Consider the following 15,456-nt stretch of genomic DNA (forward strand, 5'->3'; position numbering starts at 1 on the left):
GATTAGATTGTAGGTTTGTTGGGATTTGGAATATCATATTTTTAGTTAAAATTGTAAAAAAAATTCATTTATATATGGCCTGTTTTGTATTTATAATATGCTCAATCTAATTTTGAGGATGGAAGGATTGTTTGGTTAAAATTTCTCAATTCGCCATACCAGTTCTATATGATGAAATGAATGATTGATAGAAAACCAGAGGCAGAGTATATACTAATAGTATTTTCATTAAACAACACAGAGTCACAGAGTGACCATTACACAGTATAAGGACACAAACACAAACACAATTGACATTCTCACATATGACTCAACAATTTAGAAACACAACTTCTGGGGTACACAAATTATTGATCACAATCACATTATTCTGAAAGACTTATCAAACTCGGTAAAACATCACGTTAGTATTATATCATTATGTGCTTTTTTAATGGCCACATGTGCAGTTGACACAAGCGCAGTTGGAGTCACACTTGCACTTTCCATCATGCTCAGCCGCTGGGGCATCCATCACCTCGCTCACAATGTAGCTGCAAAAATAACACACCTGAGAGGGAGAATTATGAGCCGGTTATGGGCCAAGTTAGAAGCCGAGCAAATTGGAGGCCCAATGGTACGTTGGGCCGCGATAACTTTGGATTTGCCCGGAGTTGGGGCTGCTCAGAGATGGACTGAGTCACTTGGATCTGCGCAGGTGATGACCGCGCAACTTGCGTTGCTCGGTCGATGGCGCGCACCGTTAGCCCGGTCGAGAAGCTTGTGCCAGAAGCCCGGCTGGATGGCCTTTGGTTGACCGGTACGACCAGTCTGAAGGTCGGCTCCGCCGAAATGCTGCTGAGCATGGCTGGAAAGGATCTCAGTTCTTGGAGCTATTGGGCATGGAACACAGCATGGCCGTCGATAGCCGAGAAGATTCAGCCCGGCTGCCGAGCTCCCTGTAGAGTGGGCTGGCAGTCGGGTTAGGTGATGTTCAGCAAGATTTGTGCTGGCAGATGGGATAGCAGAACCACGTGTCGAGAGATCATTGGGAGTAGATTTGGGGCACAGAAGGTATATAAGCAAGTCTGTGCCCCCCATGCTGTGGACAAACATTTTTGGGTAAGAGAAATACTTACACTCCATTCACTCCTCATTCTCTCTATCCTCAGGTGTGTGCTAACTTGATTGTCGGAGGGGTTTTCCGGCCACACACTGCCGGGTAGCTCACCGCTGTTGTGCACGCAGGTGATTGGATAGAAACGGAGCTCGGAAGTAAGGGGTGCGGGCTCACCTGGATATTTTATCCCCGTACAATTGGCCCCGTCTGTGGGAAGTCGACAGACAAAACCTTGTCTTCCAGGCTCATCTGATCGCCATCCATGGCGAACATCGAGGAGATTCCGCTGTCCGCCGTCGACGGTGTTACCTCAGAGTCGGGCAGACGGAGAGAAGGACATCCCACCATCATTCCTCCGATGGCGAACTTGGAGGTTTCTCCAGGAGGACATTCAAGAGATGCGTGGGATAAGCGCGGAAGAAGTTATGGTCATTCACGGATCCCAGACGATCATCGGCGGCGGAGAGAATCACATGCCCGACGTCTGGAACACAAGTTAAGGGACCATGACGCCGTCATCTGACGATGGCGGCGGAGATGGAGGAGCTGAAGCGGCACATCAAAGGAAAGGGTGTAGCTGGAGAGGGAGACCACAGTGAGCGCACCCAACCTCGCTGTTCAAACAGTCAGAGCCAGCGGCGTACACCGTCCATCTCAATCACCAAAAGTTACAAGGTTAGAGATTCCGACGCACACGAAGAGAAATCCAGCGCGCAAGATAGTACCTACCGTCCCTTACGTCCGGTGACGACGTCGAGGTATTCTTATTCTGCTCATTCAGAGGATTTGCGGGCAGTTTTGAAGGAACGGGCTCGCCGGCGGGAGGCCCAAAGGGTGCCGGCGTTCAAGCGGCTATCCTATGGGGTTCACGCCAGTGAGGAGGTCGGAATGCCTCTACCCTGCCCAGCCGCGCCTCTCCTTGTAGATACAGACTTGGCAAGGCTGAGTGCCACTCCATTTTCCGTGGATATCGAGACCGCACCGCTTCCGGCGGGCTTTCACCAGCCAAAGTTCGCGCTCTATGACGGAAAAACCGACCCGTATATGCATGTAAGTTATTTCCGAAAGGTCATGGCCGGACATAAGCGGAATGACCCTCTTATGTGCTTGATCTTCCCGTCGAGTTTGGGCGAGCTGGGTTTGAAATGGTTCGAGAGGCTGTCGGAGGGGAGCATTGAAAGGTGGCAGCAGTTGGTCGAAGCCTTTGTGACGCGCTTCAAAACCAACACCAAAACACCAAAGGAAGTTGATCACCTCCTGAGTGTCAAGATGGAACCGTGCGACACATTGAAGGCATACAACTCCAAATATTGGGAGACCTTCAACGAGATTTTGGATTGCCTGACCAACCTTGCAATCACACAATACAAGCGTGGTCTCCCGGTCGGACATAGACTGCGGGACTCGCTTACCATGCACCAACCGACGTCCATGGGCCAGCTAATGCAGCGCATCAATGAGCACATTCGAGTGGAGGATGATGCGTCAGCATCTACCGTGAAGGCAACTCCGGTAGTAACAGACAAGCGGTCAGCTGACAAAGTGCACGCGGTCGGGTAGGAGTCCGGCCGATCCAGCGACCGCGCTGAGGAATCGGACCGTGGTACTAATCGCAAGAACCGCGGTAGGGGACGTCGGAATGACCGGGATGACTACCCCCGGGATGACGTAGCCGATGCTAACAGAAGGTTGAAAGCAAGGACAGGTATCACCACGGTCTTTAAGATTCCAATCTATCGCATACTTAATGAAATCCGTGACGAGGAGTAAGTCCGGTTTCCTGCTAAGTTAGGCGATGGACAGAAGGGCTTTAATCCACGGTACCGTTGCACGTTTCACCGGGAGTGAGGCCATCGGATAGAGGATTGTTTGCCTTTGAGGCAACACTTGGAAGAGCTAGTCGCAGCCGGACACTTGGACCTTTACATTGATGGCGGCGTGAAGGCCAATCAAGCTCCGGTTGATCCGCGGGGATCGGATGATCGAGATGCGCCTTCCCAAGGGGTTATTAATGTCATCCACGGCATAGTAGAACCGGCGCGTGTATGCGAGCTCCGAGGAATGATCAAGAAGGCATAACACATGAGGGAAGTTTTGTCGGTTCAGCCTGCAATCAAAAGGGGGAAGACCGAAGAGAAAGACGTGATCAGTTTCTCCTCAAGAGACCTAGAGCGCATTCAGACGCCGCACAACGATGCCCTAGTGGTAACACTCCGCGTCAAAGACTTCGATGTCAAACGGATCTTGATCGATCAGGGAAGCTCGGTCAAGATCATGTACTACGATGCTTTCAATCAGCTCAAGCTCCGGAATATAGATTTGGCCCCGGCAACTTCGCCACTGGTTGGTTTCAATTCACAACCGGAGTGGCCTTTGGGAAAGATTATCCTGCCGGTCAAAGCGGGATCCGTTGTCAAACAAGTGGAGTTTTGGGTGTTGCAAGTGTCATCCACTTATAATTTGATCTTTGGAAGGGGATGGCTTCACGCTATGCAAGCCGTAGCGTCTACCTATCACCAGGTGATGAGGTTCCCCTCGGTTATGGGGGCAATCGAGGAGATTTGGGGCGATCAAGTCATGTCGAAGCAATGCTTCGTGGCGGTCAACGGGAGCTGAGCTGCCAAAGGCTTCGTTCAAATGATTGAGGGACCAGGAGACCGGGGAGTCCTTGACGATGTGGGCACCAGGGCCGAGGATAAAGCTGTCGAGGAATTGGTGGAAGTGCGCATCGATACAGAGCATCCGGACAGGTTCTTTTTGCTCGGCTCAAGCCTTACCATCCAAGAAATGACTGACATGGTTGAATTTTTGATGGCCAATATCGAAGTCTTCGCATGGTCACCTTACGACATGCCCGGTCTCGATCCAAGTTTTATATGCCATCATCTCAATGTCTTCCCCGGAGCAAAGCCGGTCATTCAGCGCACAAGAAGATCGGCGCTGCATCACGCCGAGGTAGTTGCGGAGGAAGTGAAGAACTTGCTTGAGGCGCGAGCAATTCAGGAAGTGCACTACCCTCGGTGGATTTCAAACACGGTCGTGGTGCCCAAGAAGAATGGGAAGTGGCGAGTTTGCGTTGACTACAAGACCGTCAACTGAGCTTGTCCAAAAGACAGCTTCCCTCTGCCTAGAATCGACTAGCTTGTGGACTTAACGGCTAGACATAACAGGTTCAGTTTCTTGGACGCCTACCGCGGCTACCATCAGATTGCCATGCATGGGCCCGACCGAAGATCACGTTGTTTACTACACCAAGGGGACTCTTCTGCTACTGAGTCATGCCTTTTGGTTTGAAGAACACCGGGGCAACTTTTTAAAGGATGGCTGACCAAGATGTTCGCTTCTCTGTTAGGCCAGAAAATGGAGGCTTATATTGATGATATGGTAGTGAAGAGCTGGCATCAAGCAGACCATTTGTCTGATTTGGCTGAGATGTTCGCCATTCTCAAAAAGCACAAGCTACGCCTGAATGCGTCTAAGTGTGCCTTCGGCGTGGGATCCGAAAATTTTTTGGGTTTCCTAGTCACGAACCGAGGTATCGAAGCTGACCCTACACAAATTCGAGCCGTACAGGAGTTAAAACAGCCTAGCTCGGCTAAGGATGTGTAGCATCTAGCCGGAATGGCCGCCGCGCTTAACCGATTTATAAGCCGGTCATCAGATCGCTGCCGCCCTTTTTTTCAAGCCTTGAAATCAAAGTTCTCATGGGATGAAGAATGTGACCAGGCTTTGGCCGAGCTCAAGGAGTATTTGTCTTCCGCGCCGTTATTGGTCACACCGAAACCCAGAGAAGAACTTTACCTATCTTGCCGTATCGCAACATGTAGTCAGTGCAGTGCTTGTCCGGTCGGAAGGAATCAAACATCTACCCATCTTCTACGTCAGCAAAACCTTGCTACCGGCAGAGTCGAGGTACTTGTCGCTGGAAAAACTTGCGTTAGCATTGATGATGGCTTCAAGGAAGTGGCCACACTATTTCCATGCCCATACCATCATCGTTTTGACCGAGTTCCCTCTCAAAGCTTTGTTCGAATGGGCAGACTTCTCCGGTCGGATTCTTAAGTAGGCGGTCGAATTGGGACAGTTTGATGTGAAATTCCAGCCGTGCACAGCCATAAAAGCCCAGACTCTGGCTGATTTCGTTGCTGAATTCTCACCTGGAACTCATTCGGCATGCCCAGTCGATATTGCCGTGGCAGATGAAGAAATGAATGCAAGCTCGACTGAAATACCACAACTTGGCGGCATTGGCGACGCGGAGCTTGCGCGCCCCGCCGAAGCCCCTTCAGTTAATACGGTACTACAACCCGGTGATGCGATGGCGGAGTTGGCTGTCACTGACCAACCGGCTTTGTTCGACACCACATCACCACGGAGGGAAGAAATGGAACCACTCAGCCCAGAGCCTGCGGCCGGCATAATACTGCAACCTGCCGATTCGCCTACGGACTTAAGCACTGTGGATCAACCTGCTGAGTCCGGCGCCGAATCACCAAGGGGGGCTGAAGTGGAACCACTCAGCCCGGGACCGGAAGCCGAACAGCCGATCAACCGCGATCCCATCAACCTTCAAGCTTCTCAGGACCCCTCAGAGTGTTGAAAGCTCTTTGTTGGCGAAATGTGAAAACTTTTTATTAATGGAGCCTCGAACCGTCACAGTGTCGGGTTGGGTATAGTCCTGATTTCGCCAGACGGACTGACTATTGAACATTCTATCACCCTTGGCTTCCCAGCATCCAACAATGAGGCCGAGTACGAAGCGCTATTGGCCGGTCTCAAGAGTGCGCTTCAGATGCAAGCATCCGAACTAATGGTTTACAGTGATTCCCAGCTTGTGGTTAACCAAGTTTCTGGGGTTTACGAGGCAAAGGATGACAGAATGATGAAGTACCAAGCTCTGGTCAGAAACCACATCAAGCGATTTTAGGCGATCAGGGTCCAACATATTGGCCGAGAAGAAAACGGCCGAGCAGATGAGTTGGCCGGCCTTGCTTCTATGGTTGACAGCACATCTCCCAACCCTCTTTTGATTGAATTCCTTTCGAGGCCCAGCATTGAGGAAGCCGGGTAAACAGAAGTACTTTGTGCCGAGCTAGGTCCTTCTTGGATGGACCCCATAATCCTCTTTCTCAGAGAACGGACCCTTCCAGCCGACAAGAAAGAAGCGCATAAAGTGCGGGTGAAGTTTGAGCGGTTTTCCCTCTCTCCATCAGGCGCTTTATATAAGAAGTCTTTCACCGGCCCCTACCTGAAGTGTGTGCACCCTAACAGCGTGGAAGCCTTCCTTTGCGAGATATACGAAGGCATCTGTGGCAGTCATATAGGGGGCAGGTCCTTGGCCTACCGAGCTATTTTGCAAGGCTACTGGTGGCCGTGCATGCAAGCCGACGCCTAGAAATATGTTCGCAAGTGCGAGAAATGCCAGAAATTTGCCCACCAGATCCACCAGCCGGCCAGGGCACTCCTTCCCCTCACTAGCCCTTGGCCCTTCGCGATGTGGGGGCTAGATATAGTGGGGCCGCTCCCAACAGCACCAGGCAACCGGAAGTTCTTCATCGCGGCCACAGACTACTTCACCAAATGGGTTGAAGCGGAGCCTTTGGCAACAATCAAGGAGAAAGACGTAAAGCGGTTTGTCTGGCAGAATGTGGTCACGCGGTTTGGCATCCCCAAAATTCTGATCTCTGACAACGGGACCCAGTTCGACGGTCGCCTATTCAGAGGGTTTTGTGAAGATTTGAAAATGAAATTCTACAACTTTACTCCGGCTTACCTGCAGTCCAACGGTCAAGCCGAGGCTTCGAACAAGACCATTCTTGATGGGCTGAAGAAGAGGCTTGAGAAAGCCAAAGAAAAGTGGGCTGAGGAACTCCCCAGTGTCCTTTGGGCATACCGAACAACCCTGCGGCGATCTACCGGAGAAACTCCTTTTGCTTTGGCATATGGCATGGAGGCGGTCATCCCTTTGGAAGTTGGTATGCCCACCCTCAGAAGTGAAAGTTTTGAGCCCGAGCTGAACGCTGAAGCCATGGCCTTGGAATTGGACCTAGTGGAAGAACGCCGGGAAAAGGCTCTTATCCATGTGGCCGCCTACCAACAAGAGCTTTCAAGGAAATACAACAAATCTGTGCACCCCAGACCGTTCAAAGTGGGTGATTGGGTCTTGCGGAAGGTCATGGGCAATACCCTAGTGCCAGACGAAGGCAAACTAGGGGCAAATTGGGAAGGACCCTACAAGATAACCGGTCTGGCGGGCAAAGGGGCATATCACTTGGAAGACTTGGATGGTAGAGGAATACCCCGGCCATGGAATGCAGCCAACCTGAAGTTGTATTATTTCTAACTTTTGCCCTTTTTTTTGTGCAAAGAAATTTTTTGGCTTACATTTCATGTAATATTCATTTTTGTCAGTATATAGAAGTGACTCATCTTTGCCTTGGCATTTTTTGTTGCTTTGAGTTTTGTGTATTCTCAACCGAGATGATTAATCCGGTTGCAAAGTTGATGTGTTGTTCAACTTAGGTACTCTCAACCGAGATGATTAATCCGGTTGCAAAGTTGATGTCTTGTTCAACTTAGGTACTTTCAACCGAGATGATTAATCCGGTTGCAAAGTTGATGTTTTGTTCAACTTAGGTATTTTCAACCGAGATGTTCACTCCGGTTGAAAGAGTTGATGTTTTGTTCAACTTAGTTATTCTCGACCGAGATGTTCACTCCGGTTGCAAGAGTTGATGTGTTGTTCAACTTAGGTACTCTCAACCGAGATGATGAATCCAGTTGCAAAGTTGATGTTTTGTTCAACTTAGGTACCCTCAACCGAGATGATTAGTCCGGTTGAAAAGTTGATGTTTTGTTCAACTTAGATAATTCCAACCGGGATGTTCACTCCGGTTGAAAGACTTGAAGTTTTGCTCGACTCTGGGTGTACTACCGAGATGATTTATTCCGGCTATATGAGTTAATTAATGAAATTTGTCTTGCCAACATATTCTGTCCGGTTGAAGTTACTCAGCTCTAGGACCGTGCAAACACTTGGTAAAACTAGATCTTTTTCATTAATTAAAAAGAAGTACAAAAGGAAGGGTAGAGAGCCCGGTTACATGTGCAAAACAAAAAACAAAAAAAAAAAAGGGGAATAAAACTACACAAGGGAGGAAAGATTGAAGAATTCGTCATCAGCTGCTTCCAGGTCGACCGTTGTTCGTTTTTTGACACCTGTCTCAGTTTCTCCGGGTTGCTCCTGGCCGCTTCCCTCCTCGGCATTGACCTCGGTTTCTTTGGCAAGCTCTTCCTCGGCCTCAGCTTGCAACGCGCTAAAGACGTCGTTGGCATAGGGCACGAGGTAGACCGGTAGGAAGGCAGCCGGGGGAACGGCGAACACATCGGTGTCAGGACCTTGACCGAGATGTTCGCAGGCTGACTTCCAGCCCGCTTTGAAATAAATGTCTTGTGTAGTGAAGACCTGCTTCTTATAGTTGTCCTCGACTTCCTTGAAGCCGGTGTTGTTGGCGTCCTCCCACTCTGTCTCCCTTGACTTCTTGAGCGCATCCAGCTCGGCTTGGAGCTCATTCCTCTTCTTCTCGGCTTCATCAAGCTGGCTGAGCAACCTATTGTTGGCGACGTTGGCAATTTGCAGAGAAGATTTTGCCCGGCCCAGCTCGGTTTGAAGGCTCTGCACTTGGCCGGCAGTATCATTCGTCTTCTACCAAAGTCGATGGATTCGCTCCATGACCAAGTGTTGCTTCTGGATGGCCTGCAAGAAGAAAGTTCGATCAGAGAAGAACCGCGCAAACACTTGTAAAATTTTAGTAGAAGATTGAGATTCTTACCCTGGTCATGGACTTCACGGCAGATTTCACCAACCGGGTGTCAGGGACATGGTCGCTGCCCACCACGTCGCCCGGCAGCAGAAGTGCTTTTGAAAGGTCGAAGGCGAGCAAGTGCTCCTTGTCACCCTTGACTGAAGCATTAGCCGGGATGTCTTTGCCCCGGTGCTTCAGCTGCAGTCGCCACAAAGGTGTTGGGTCGACGGTATCGGTGGGTTGTTCGGTGGTTAGCTCGGCAACCAGCTCGGCAGTTGGATCTGCGCGAGGTCTTTTTCCAGCCCCGCGAGTCTCTTGTCTGGCCTGCCCGGCGGCTGGAGTCGCCAAGGCAACCACGGCGCCGCTGGATTGACCGACTGCAGGAGAGTGGGTGGTGATGCTCGGTATCTCGGCTGAGGTGGCTGTTAGGAGGTTCTTGATGCGGCTTCGTTTCGCCATCTCTTGTTCTTTGGTCAGCCGGATCAGTGGCACGTCCGGTAGAGTTGGGTTCGGAGGAGGTGTTGGAGCACGGAGAAAGTCTATAACTTTGCTCCGGCGTGGAGTTGAGTATCTGTAGGTTGGAGTGTAGCCGAGCAATTCGTTACAATCCCGGTGGCTGTAACGGAGCACGGTTCGGATGGCTTCAACGTTGGGATATTGGTAGTTGGATTGCAAGGCTTGAATTGCTACAAAAGAAACAGGAAAAATAGTAAGTACAAAATGTTGAAAGCAGGGACTTAACCGAGCAAATTAGCGCCGCGGCTTACATGTGGAACCAAAGTTCTTGCTGATGAACCAGCCCGGTACGTCGGCTGTTTCATAATTTCCAGACACCCAGAAGAAGTCGTCATTATGTAAGTCCTTGTTCGGGGTGCTAGTTACTATATTCTCTTTGCCCGGTCTTATTTTTAAATAATAGGCCAGGCCGTCGCCGGTGTGCCCAAGTGTGTATTGTTGTAGTATCTCGGCTAAACCTAAGTTTGTTCCTAGCTGGTTGTTTAGCTCGTGCAGGCCATTGATTATTCGATAGGTGTTGGTCGAAACCTGGGTGGGTGCTAGCCCGGTGCGGCGCAGAAATTCGGTCATCAGAGGGTTGACCGGGAAGCGGAGGCCTCCTTCAATTACTGACAGCACGGTGAAGGGGCATTGGTCAAGCCTGCCCCAAGGGGTTGTTTCCATCTCGGCGAGCTCTATGTGGACGTCTGCCGGGATACCGTATTCTTCCCTGAAGGCAGCTAAGGCCGCAGGTGTGTCCACAAGGAAGCAGAATTTCCCCATGTTTAACTGACTAATCTAGCTCGGCTGAGGTGGTTTGGCACAGGCTGGCTCGGTCCTTGAGAGCCTCAGGATTGGTCTTTGGTCCCTTTGGACTCTGCAGGAAAATGGAGGGTGATTGTAAGTGGGAGTGCGGTCGCGCAAAACGAGCTAGAGTTGAGCTCGGTCGTGGATTATGCCAAAACCACCTCGGTCGTAAATGTTAGCCAAGGAGCTCGGTCGCCCAAGCAAACCAGAGATTAGCCCGGTCGAGCGGCCAAGTCCTTTTTGCTACCCCGGTTTCTCCTAAGGTTGGGACAGACTAAAAATTTGCTCGGTCTGAGTGATTTTTTGGATCGAATGAAGATCTGGAGCCCGGTCCGCCCTAGATCTTCATTGTTCATCAGGGAAATTGAAGAACAGTGAAGAAACTAAGGGGCATTGAAGGTTTTGGGTGGGGGAGGCCCTAAACCTACAGATTTGGTGCTATAAAGAAAAAAAATATGAAACGAAAACAGTAATAACAAGGGTTCAGAGAGCTTACCAGGAGAGGGCAAAGTCTTCTTCTTCGAAGACGAACTCAGCAATGGCAAGCAAGCGTAGGCAGAAGCTTTGGATCGACAAGGAGGAGAGAGAGTCGGTAAGGTTGAAATGAAGGAAGGTTCAATATGTTTATAGAGATGAATAAGACCGCCAAAATTTGAATCTGAACGGACGTGATGTTTGGCTGCTCGAGGCCAATTAACCCACGACACGCGTCCCTATTGACGGCGACATCAGTACTGAAGAGACAGGATGGTGAGTCGAGGCATCGACCGGGCAAGTTTTGAAGACAGGCATGTCAAGTAGCCCAGTCACCGTATTGCAAACCGAGGACCGAGAAAGTGTTATCCCGGTCAGATTTGGTAATCCCGGTCATGTTTGTGCAGACGGAATTAAGGGGCAATTGAGAGGGAGAATTATGAGCCGGTTATGGGCCGAGTTAGAGGCCGAGCAAATTGGAGGCCCAATGGTGCGTTGGGCCGCGATAACTTTGGATTTGCCCGGAGTTGGGGCTGCTTAGAGATGGACCGAGCCACTTGGATCTGCGCAGGTGATGACCACGCAACTTGCATTGCTCGGTCGATGGCGCGCACCGTTAGCCCGGTCGAGAAGCTTGTGCCAGAAGCCCGGCAGGATGGCCTTTGGTTGACCGGTACAACCAGTCTGAAGGTCGGCTCCGCCGGAATGCTGCCAAGCATGGCTGGAAAGGATCTCAATTCTTGGAGCAATTGGGCATGGAACACAGCATGGCCGTCGACAGTCGAGAAGATTCAGCCCGGCTGCCGAGCTCCCTGTAGAGTGGGCTGGCAGTCGGGTCAGGTGATGTTCAGAAAGATTTGTGCTGACAGATGGGATAGCAGAACCACGTATCGAGAGATCACTAGGAGTAGATTTGGGGCACAGAAGGTATATAAGCAAGTCTGTGCCCCCCATGCTATGGACAAACATTTTTGGGTAAGAGAAATACTTACACTCCATTCACTCCTCATTCTCTCTATCCTCAGGTGTGTGCTAACTTGATCGTCGGAGGGGTTTTCCGGCCACACACCGCCGGGTAGCTCACCGCTGTTGTGCACGCAGGTGATCGGATAGAAACGGAGCTTGGAAGCAAGGAGTGCGGGCTCGCTTGGATATTTTATCCTCGTACAACACCCATCATCAATTATACCGTCATCGTGTATTAACTATTAAGTCACTTGGCTTATGGCCTAGGGATCATAAAAAAAGGTTTCAAATTTTACTTTTTGTCGAGGGCTCCAAATCTTCAAAAGCCGAATGACATATAGGGAGTGTTTGGGAACCCGAATTTGAGGCTAAAATAGCCTCAAACAATAAAAAAGCTTTTTAGCCTCAAATAGTATACTAACCGATTGATTTAAATTTTTATTTTTTTTAAAAAAAAGAGAAGAAGCAGTGGCTGTCATTGCACGGACAGCCTACACTATGACCATCACAGTGTAGGCTAAGGCCACCACTGCCATCCCACAAGCAGTTAAATGACCGTTTTGCCTTTGTAGATCAATTTTGAAAAAAATAATGTTAGAGGCAAATTTATCATTTCAACCTCAAACATCATTTCAAACACATTTTTCAATACAACAATCAATCCAAAAATTTAACCCAACTTCCCAAACACAAAAACTAAAATAGCTTATTAAAATAGTCAAAAAGTCAAAAAACTTAAAAAATAATCACTTTCTAAATATCCACATAATATAAACTTTATTTTAACCTAAGATTTTAAAAACTTTTGGACTGTTATTGGCCGTCATCATCTTTGTCATTATCATTTGTTAGTCCTTCCTTACAAATGAGATTTCAAATGTTGCATATGCCTCCTATTTTTCTGGGTAACATGGGTAGTGTCAGATCTTGAATTTGTGGAGGGCTTTTTGGAGTTCGCTCCACAGATCCAAGATCACTTTTGTATTTTTTTTATATTTTTTTTCACAAATTCAAAATCTAAATAAAAATGTTAGTTAATGGAATTTGTATGCCTTTTCACAAGATCAAATAGACTATGTTGGATCCATTGTTATTGGATTCAAATCCTTAGCAAGCTCTAGGAAAAACATAATAACGTTTTCAGTTATGGTAAGGATTAGGTCTAGCACTTTATTTGGTTATTTATTTTGTCTTTTTTATTGTGACTTTAGCGTCATGGGTTCAAAATATAAAAACTTACGCATTGTCAAATCCCGCAGTGACAAATTAACTTTTTCATTTATTTTGCCTCCTCTTTCTGGTGTTAGAAAGAGATGTAAGATATTTTTTTTTCAAAGTCGTAGTTTAATTCTTGATAAGTTCTTGAACAACAAAGGTATCTTTTGTCAGTCTTAACAATGGCCTTGTTTAGGAAGTGGTTATTTTAATAGATTATTTTAGTTTTTAGTTATTTTAGTAAGTTAAAATTTTTGTGTTTATGAAGATGATTGGATTTTTTGTGGTTGGATGTGATGTTTATGAGAGAAAAAGTAAAATGATTATGGGTGTGATGTGATATTTTGTCTTATTAACTATTCTAGCCTATTTTATCTTTTTGTAATTTTTAACCTAAACTAAGTTATTTTTTTTTCTTCCCAAACACCCCTAATATCGATGGTGTTTTTCTTCCTGCAAAGAGAAAAGCATATTATTTATTGTAAAAAAAAATTGTAAAATAATACATATGAAGTGGGAGGAGGTATGACCATTGTCTATTGTAAAATTTTTATCATCTTATAGGTTATTATTGTATTGATGTACAAAGTCTCACTATTCATGTTTGTTGTTAATATAATAGTCACACATAAGATGATAAAAAAGTATAATCATTATAATATTATTAATAATAATGTTATGTTTTTGTTGTCTATGCACTTTACATAACTACATAAACAAATATTATTTGGAGTTATAATATGAATATTCAACTTAAAAGTCTATAATTTCCATAAAAAAAATAAAAAAATCTTGAAAGTCTATAATAATATCAAACCAAATGATATATCTAATCCTCGTATGAATTGTATTAATTTTTTTCTAAAAACTTTTCATGTAGATCCACATAACAAATAATTACATCTTGCAACTACTATTTTTATTAGTAGCTCCAAATCATATGAAATTAAAGAGTTGATAACCATACATTAGCATGAACATGAACATGAGCTTCAAAGCAACACCACGCATATTGCAAAGAAAGTGAACAAAATAATTGAGAGAGAGAGAGAGAGAGAGAGAGAGAGAGACTTACACTGGCTTTTGTCAGCGCAGTCGAGGTTTCCGCACTTGTCCGACATGGTGAAATAGTTGAAGTAACAGGGAGGGAGAATGGGAAGTTGTGGAGGAGTTTTGAGTATGTAGCTGATGGGTATGAAGTGTGTGTTGTATCTCAATGTTCTGTGCTTTGATCTCTATTTATAGATGGAGGCAGGGGGGTTGTCGTAAAGGATTGGCCCCTGTATGATGTGTTACTTTGCTGCTGCTGCTGCTGCTTGCATGCTTCTGGTCCCTCCAAACATTTGATTCCCCCTACAAACGATAGCATACCAATCAATCCCACCTAGATAGATATAATTCAAAAACAAGACTGAGCTGCTCATATTAGTGTGACTAGTGTAGTAATTTCTAGTATGAATTTTTAGTTGGGATAATAAAAAATTAACTCTAAATTTTGCGTCTTTTTATTTTATTTGTTCCATTGTAAATATTAGTGGTACACATTATTCATGTAAAAAATTGTGTTGATCTGGTTTCTATATTAAAATTAAATTCACCGTTAATTTTTTTTAAAGACAAATATAATTTGATTATGTAGTTACCGTATCTAATCGACCACTTGAATGGTTGGTATCATAAACATTGTGTAGGATTCATTGAAAAATGGCTTGGATCATATATATTTGTCCGAAGTGAATCCCAACTCCCAACAGATTACACATAAATATGATTAGCATTAACATTATTTATTCAATATATCTTAATAAATTTACATATATCAATAAAAAAAATATTATTGATTTAAATATACACTAAATTATAGAATAAGTAATGATTTTTAGTATGTTATTAATATAATTTGAGTAATTCAATTGTTATTGAAACCCAATTAATCCGACTAAATTTTTTATCTTGTGGATTTGCTCTATTTCCTGACTACATTCCTGCTCCGCCCCTGGATGGATGGAGGAAAGGAAACTGTAAAGCAAAGGTGGAATGGGATACATACAATACAATGGTGTGACCCAGCAAAGCATGAGAGAATCTTAATAATGGAGTCCTTGACCTCCTCTCCTCCGCTCATGTCTTCTTCATTTTTCTTTTTTTCAACATACCATTTTCTTTTCACCACATATATATCTTCTCTAAATTTGTTAAGATTTTACTTTTTCAAAAAGATATAGAAAAAAAATATCTATGTTTCTATACTATATATACTTAGTACGGATTAAAATAATATATTATTTATAAGAAGTACGATAATTATATTTAATTTTTTTTATATTTTGTCTCTCGTAAATAAAATTTTATATATAAGTTTAACAGTTTTGTTTGAAATGTCTCTTTACTAAAATTGTTGTCTTGACAATTAATAATTAAAATAGTGGGTACTTTATGTAAACCTAATGAATACAATCTTTTTTTTTAAAAAAAAAAAAAAAACACAAAGATTGTCACAATCCAATCAATTTTTTTTTTCTTCTCATCATGTGATCATAATAAAGTGTAGAAAAAACACAATCAGTTAAAAAATAAAATCACTTTGTGATCAAA

General features: G+C 45.6%; 1 long non-coding RNA gene across 1 annotated transcript; it reads right to left on the reverse strand.

Annotated features, from left to right (window-relative positions):
* Window positions 1–337: 337 nt before the first annotated feature.
* Window positions 338–12,126, reverse strand: LOC145797345 (uncharacterized). Its single transcript, XR_014338773.1, has 2 exons — window positions 11,854–12,126; window positions 338–550 (listed from the first exon to the last, which is right to left on the reverse strand). It is a non-coding gene; the product is annotated as an uncharacterized LOC145797345 (long non-coding RNA).
* Window positions 12,127–15,456: the final 3,330 nt, after the last annotated feature.

The sequence above is a fragment of the Camellia sinensis genome, chromosome 8 (assembly GCF_055761805.1).
Source record: "Camellia sinensis isolate YWXY chromosome 8, ASM5576180v1, whole genome shotgun sequence".
Lineage (NCBI taxonomy): Eukaryota > Viridiplantae > Streptophyta > Magnoliopsida > Ericales > Theaceae > Camellia > Camellia sinensis.